Source organism: Girardinichthys multiradiatus, chromosome 10, assembly GCF_021462225.1.
Source record: "Girardinichthys multiradiatus isolate DD_20200921_A chromosome 10, DD_fGirMul_XY1, whole genome shotgun sequence".
NCBI lineage: Eukaryota > Metazoa > Chordata > Actinopteri > Cyprinodontiformes > Goodeidae > Girardinichthys > Girardinichthys multiradiatus.
In genome coordinates, this window is record NC_061803.1 from 27,926,310 (window position 1) to 27,933,402 (window position 7,093).

The window sequence follows — 7,093 nt, forward strand, 5'->3', positions numbered from 1 at the left end:
GCTTCTGCCGCTGTTTCTGGTTCAAAAGTGGCTTGACCTGGGGAATGCGGCATCTGTAGCCCATTTCCTGCACACGCCTGTGCACGGTGGCTCTGGATGTTTCTACTCCAGACTCAGTCCACTGCTTCCGCAGGTCCCCCAAGGTCTGGAATCGGCCCTTCTCCACAATCTTCCTCAGGGTCCGGTCACCTCTTCTCGTTGTGCAGCGTTTTCTGCCACACTTTTTCCTTCCCACAGACTTCCCACTGAGGTGCCTTGATACAGCACTCTGGGAACAGCCTATTCATTCAGAAATTTCTTTCTGTGTCTTACCCTCTTGCTTGAGGGTGTCAATAGTGGCCTTCTGGACAGCAGTCAGGTCGGCAGTCTTACCCATGATTGGGGTTTTGAGTGATGAACCAAGCTGGGAGTTTTAAAGGCCTCAGGAATCTTTTGCAGGTGTTTAGAGTTAACTCATTGATTCAGATGATTAGGTTCATAGCTCGTTTAGAGACCTTTTTAATGATATGCTAATTTTGTGAGACAGGAATTTTGGGTTTTCATGAGCTGTATGCCAAAATCATCCGTATTAAGACAATAAAAGACCTGAAATATTTCAGTTAGTGTGCAATGAATCTAAAATATATGAATGTTAAATTTTCATCATGACATTATGGAAAATAATGAACTTTATCACAATATGCTAATATTTTGAGAAGGACCTGTATAATGTAAGTAGAGAGGTTTTTCTTCAATTGCAACACTGTGTAGCTGATCTATAACAAGTAAAAGGCTTCCAACCAGGGTTTTATCCAGCACCTAGCAGTCTTATCAAACTGTTACACTAACGTCACCTGCAACACATTGCACCTGTTATGCAGTCTACAATGCCTTTTTCTGGTAACCTCCTATATATACAGCTTTGTTATAATGAATGTTGTTCCAACTAGCATTTTTTTCTATCCAACTCCTTAACTACACTGTCAACATAGCCAAGCTTGAAACTTTCCTTAAAAACATATGTGACCCATTGATGTCTAAGGCTTAGAAACAGAATGGAGGTTAATTAAGAGACAAGTTTACAATTGAAGGAGTTTAATGATGTGATGTGTGTTTTGGGACAATTAACGCTGAGTATGAATGAAGGGCAGGAGGATTGTTAGCGTTGACAAAACCATGCTAAGTCGCGGCTTTTAACACCTTAGAAACCTAAGGAGTTTTCTGCGCTGCGCTTGAAAGCATCTTGCTATTTGCTATCTGAAATTTTCACCATGCATTTTTGTTTGTTTTTCTTTTGAAAAAAATATGTGCCTATGTATAAGTGTCTGTAACATAGTCAGAATAAACCTATTTATTTTATTTGCCTTTATATTTTACTGCCTTTTTTTAATGTTTTGCATTATTTCTTTATATTGCCATTAATGTTTAGATTAACTCTCTATGCCATCATATCATGGTTAACGATCTATTAATAAAAACAAGTAAAATGGCTTTATTGTTTGTGTGTTTTTTCTGGGGCTAAATGGTTAAATCTATTATCTATTCATGTTTATATAAAATCTGATAATAAGGCTACTAGATGTAGGATTGTAATCAGTCAGTAGTTATGTAAAAATGAAACAGTTAGGACTAAAGCAGTGTCTTGACACTGTTGATCTGTTTTAAAACATTTCAGTTTTAGCAGAGCCTGGTTCAAGCAGACATTTTGGCTGCTTTGGCCCCCAAGAGCATCTCAATTTACACAGGACAGTTTTACAAATGCACCAGTCGGATAAAAAAAGAAAACCTCATTACTTTCAATATGTCAATGCTGGTAGGCCCGGAACTCAGAGGATGTTAGCAGTAAGACTCTGGTATTAGTCTGTGAAGCTACTGTTATTTGTGCAATAATGGTTCGGTTCAGACCGAGAATGGTAGCTATGGGTAAGCGTTTACTGATTGAAACATTATAGTCAAAGAAAACCACACGTACGCCCTCTGCTTTCACATATATTTAGATGACCTCCTGCTCCGTTCTAGACGCAGACCGCGTGGCCTAATGGATAAGGCGTCTGACTTCGGATCAGAAGATTGAGGGTTCGAGTCCCTTCGTGGTCGTCTTTTGCGACAGTGTTGATGTCTTTGCGACTTAATTTTCAGCTGGAAATGCACTTAGCCAAATAAGCCGTTAAAGGAATCTTTATGGATAATATTGCTGTTTTTTAACAAGGAAAGTGTGTTTCTAGTTTTTTTTAGGTATTACGATGTTGTCTAGACACAACGTCAGAACAGACACCAACCCATCCGAACATAAAATGTGAATAGAACAAATCAAAAAGCATCAACAAACACGGAGAAGAACAAACAAGGGAAACACCTCGCCGGTGTGTCTTCGAATGAAGTTGTGGGTGCAACTTCTGACTGCAGCAGAGTGGCGCAGCGGAAGCGTGCTGGGCCCATAACCCAGAGGTCGATGGATCGAAACCATCCTCTGCTATTTTTCTACCCCTCGCCTAGTGTATGGACATAATTACATATGTGCGCTACGTAGTTTTCTTATACATCGACATCAACTCTCTCTGACATATATTAACCTAACCTATCTAACCTACATTGGGATTAATAAAGTGTTTTTGAATTTGAATTATCAGACAAATATCTACACATATTGGAAATTCGACAGCACCTAAATGTCGTTGAAAGGAAATTAATTGCTAAGAAAATATCGAAACTTGCCCTACCATTGAATTTTAAAATAAAAATGGTCAAAACTATTAAGCGGCTACATGGTTCAGATTTGGACCTTGGTTCATGCTCTGTTCTGCATATTTATGCCGTTATTACAGCTGCAATATTATTGTGAGGATGAAGAGCAGCTTATTCAACACAGAGTTTGAGACGTTCCATTTATAATGTTGGAACCCCGTCAGAGAATGCGTGCTGAACGCCGACGTTCTCTACGTGCAACAAGCCAGTAGTGTTGCTAAGCAACACACAGCTTATCAGGTATGATTACCTTACAACACACCTTTGCTACCGGCTACAGTGGCTTTTTATGTCCAAAAAGACGTACGCTTTTTGTAGTTGGTTCGGATCGGGGCCGGTTTGTATTCAGACCATAAGCGAACCGCACCAGAGTCCGTTTGGAAGCGGACCGAGACCACCTCAAAAAGTGGGTCTCGGTCCGGTTGTTTGGTCCGGACCAGGGTTCGCTTGAGTGTATTCACACCTGCACAAAAGGTCCGGACCAAGGGGGGAAACGAACTCTGGTCCGTTTAAAGCGGACCAAAAGTGGCAAGTATGAATACACCCATAGTAATCTGACATTTTGGCAATACGTATCATTTTTTAGCAAACTTGAATTAAATTTCCAAAACTTATTTGACCGAGTTCTAATTTTAGGTTTAATATCTATATTAATAAAACAATGATCTGATACTAATTCTGGCCCTTTCATAATGCTGCGGTACCGACGCGCCAACATCGACAACAGTCTAAAATGTTTTCCCATTATTTCCCTTCTATTCCGACTTCCGTTCATCCCACGCGCCATTTTCAATGCCCCATTTGAGACATTTTTTGTGCCGCTCCGTGACGTTAGCGGCCTCCTGCACACAACAGGAGAGAAACGCTACCGGAAACACGTGACCTCCACCTCCACTGGAAGAATTAGGAAATACGCAATATCCACCAAAGGAAGATTGGATTTCTGGTTTAAGTATGTTGTTTTCTTTACCTCCTGCAGTCACTGAATTTATAAAGATGCATTTCTATACATCCAACGGTGTATCAGTAGTCACAGCTACAGTTGAATTCATTTGATTAAAAAAACCAGGTCCCACCGAGATTTGAACTCGGATCGCTGGATTCAGAGTCCAGAGTGCTAACCATTACACCATGGAACCACGTGTATAACTCTCGGAAATCACTCAGTATGACTATGATATCCGAAATGTCTTCCATATCTTTCGGTTTCTTTGTTTTCAACAACGTGTAATAAAGCAGAGTATTGCTGGCTATTAGGAAGAAGCTTTTTTTGCAGTGAGAGAGGAGATTCAGATGCAGCTGGGAGCAGAAACAGAGACATGAAAATCTGTGCTTTTTAGTACCACATCGGAACCATTGTTCTGAGTTCTATGGGTTTGTTCTTTGGCAGTCAGCCAGAGGATGAAGTGACCCAGGTAGAAGTGATAGAGTGAGAGGAGTTTTTATCTTAAATGGATGGCAAAATGTAAATTTTTTTTTGTTTGTTGCAGAATTACATGGTTCCAGTGATGCCCTTTAAGGCCTCTCCAATCCTTATATAATAAAACCAAAACCTGTGTCCAGATTCTCAGCACAAAGTTGAATTTGTTCCCAGTGCAGGTTAAACTTTTCAGTAATAGGGATGATGGAACAGGACCAGATTGGCATTAAAGGTCCTTAAAATAGATGGTAATGATACCAAATTCAACTCAATCATTACATACGTGCGCTACATATTTTCCACGTAGTTTTCTTATACGACAACATCCACTCTCTCTAACATACATTATTCAGACCAACATCTACACTTATTGGAAGTTCGACAGCGCCTAAATGTCGTTGAAAGGAAAGTAATAGCAAGGAAAATACCGAAACTTGTCCCATCATTGAATTATAAAATAAAAATGGTCAAACCTTTTAAACGGCTAACGCGGAAACCTACAAGTCACACAAGAAAACACAGATTTTTGCATCATTATCCTTTTATCAGGACAAAAACAAAGCTGCTTTCCCAAACATAATATCTGACAACAAAAACACAGTTATTTACAGCATGGATGATCTTGGCTTCAATAATTAAATTACGGTATGAAGACAACTTGAAAAAGAAAAAAAGTATCTTTGTACTGGAGTTCTTTAGGCTATTGCTGATGCAGGATTTGCAATGTAAGATTTTCCCTAAGACAACATCTGACTACTTGTTCATTCTTGTTGCAGCAGGTGACATGCTACCTTCATCTATATTAATGTACAGAAATAGGCACTCTCATAATCTGTATCAGAAACCTTCATCAAAATTAAAGATAAAAAGATTATGTATCAGAATTAGATGTATTCTATTAATCAAATTAACACATAATCAATGGTTATATTAATTGTACTAAGGTCTAATAATGTATTTAAGTGAAAACAAAACAGGTACAACAAAGACACTAACTCTATAAGTATCTCAATAATTTACATGCATAATGTATAACAATATGCAAAATTCATTGGAGAAGATCCCAGGAGGCTATTGTTCCAGGATGAGAGCTCGTTTTGCTAATCTAAGAGGTCCATCCAGGACATTTTACAGGGCCTTGGTGGAAGCAGTTCAATTTGAAAATTAGATCTGGTGCATTCAATGTCATTACACTGTCATAAAAGTTTCTTAGTAGCATTAGAGACCAATAAATGCAGCTAGTCCCTGCCTGACTTACTGGCACCCATGGCAAAGATGTTCAAAAAGCCTTCAAATAAAATCTTTTATTACAGCAGCAAAAATCTCACAATAAATATAAAAAAATATTTTAGTTTGAATGTTTATTCAGAATATTATTGGTGGTACATTCCTTTTCAAAAGCTTTGTACAATTGCTTTCTGCAAGAAGGACAGCATGGAGTCATCTATAACATGTCACAAGGTTGGAGCAGAGAGAGGCATATTTCATTATCATCTACATCATGTAGAGTCCTGGCTCCTCTCTTCTCTCTCAGCACACATATTCTCTACAGGATATAGGCCTGGTGACTGAGATGGCCACTAAAGAAGGTTGATATTTTATTTTTTGTCTGATGCCATGCACTTCGAGGACCTTTAGAGGAGAACTAGGACTGCAGCATCCAAGAGTTACCACCACAGTAAACATTAGGCTTCAAGTGATTTTCCACATAATCGTCCTTTATTTCAGGCCAATCATCTGGAGTGCTTGTTGCTGAGAAGCTGTTTGACCAAAGGTTCTAGTAAAAGTCTCTGTAGAGTTTTGTTAAGGATTTTTTTCTGGTCTCACTCCAAAACAACCAGTTAGCATTTAGCTGGCTAGTCGTTATGGAAACCTCATAAGCCCCAAGATGCCTATCTTTGCTGCGACACGCTATTTTATTAGTTGCACCTTGCTAGTACTTAGTTGGACCCCCTTTTGCCTTCAGAACTGCTTCTATTCTCTGTGGCATAGATTCAACAACATGTCTGAAACATTCTTCAGAGATTTTGGTCCAAACTGACATAAGAGCATCACGCAGCTGATGGAGATTTGTCGGCTGTACATCCATAACGCGAATCTCCTGTTCCATCACATCCCAGAGTTGCTCCATTGGATTAAGATCTGCTGAATGTGGAGGCACCTGGAGTACAGTGAACTTATTTTTATGCTCAAGAAACCACTTTGAGATGACTTCAGTACTGTGCCATGGTTCATTCCCCAGCTGGAAGTAGCCATCATTAGATGGGTACACTGCGGTCATAAAGGGATAGACCTGGTCAGCAACAAGACTGAGGTAGTCTGTGGCAGTTAAAGAATGCTCAATTGGTATTACAGGACCCAATTTGTGCCAAGTAAATATTCCCCACACCATTATACAACCACTGCCACTACTAGCCTGAACCGGTGACCCAAGGCAGGATGTATCCAGGCTTTGCCGTTGTTGTTTATGCCAAATTTTGACCGGACCGTCTGAATGTTGCAGCTGAAAATGAGTCTCACTGGACCAGGCAACGTTTTTCCAATCTGATATTGTCCAGTTTTGGTGAGTCTGTGCGAACTGTAGCCTCAGTTTCCTGTTCTTAGCTGACAGGACTGGAACCCGATGCGGTCCTCTGCTGCTGTAGCCCATCTGCTTCAAGGTTCGGCGTGCTGTTCGTTCAGAGATTGTATTCTGCGTGCCTTGGTTGTAACGAGCGGTTATTTGAGCCACCGTTGCCTTTCTATCATCTTGAATGAGTCGGCCCATTTTCATTTGACCTCTGACATCAACGAGGCATTTTCGTCCACACGACTGCCGCTTGCTTGACATTTTCTTCTTTTCAGACCATTCTCTGTAAACCCGTGAGATAGTTGTTCGTGAAAATCCCAGCAGCTCAGCAGTTTCTGAAATACTAAGACCAGCACGTCTGGCGCCAACAATCCTGCCAC

General features: G+C 40.1%; 3 non-coding genes across 3 annotated transcripts; 2 read left to right on the forward strand and 1 right to left on the reverse strand.

Moving 5' to 3' along the window:
* The first annotated feature begins 2,003 nt into the window (after window positions 1–2,003).
* On the forward strand, window positions 2,004–2,076 carry trnar-ucg. Its single transcript has one exon. It is a non-coding gene; the product is annotated as a tRNA-Arg (tRNA).
* A 307-nt stretch (window positions 2,077–2,383) lies between these two features.
* trnam-cau lies at window positions 2,384–2,455 on the forward strand. The gene has a single exon. It is a non-coding gene; the product is annotated as a tRNA-Met (tRNA).
* A 1,336-nt stretch (window positions 2,456–3,791) lies between these two features.
* Window positions 3,792–3,863, reverse strand: trnaq-cug. The gene has a single exon. It is a non-coding gene; the product is annotated as a tRNA-Gln (tRNA).
* Between the last annotated feature and the right edge of the window lie 3,230 nt (window positions 3,864–7,093).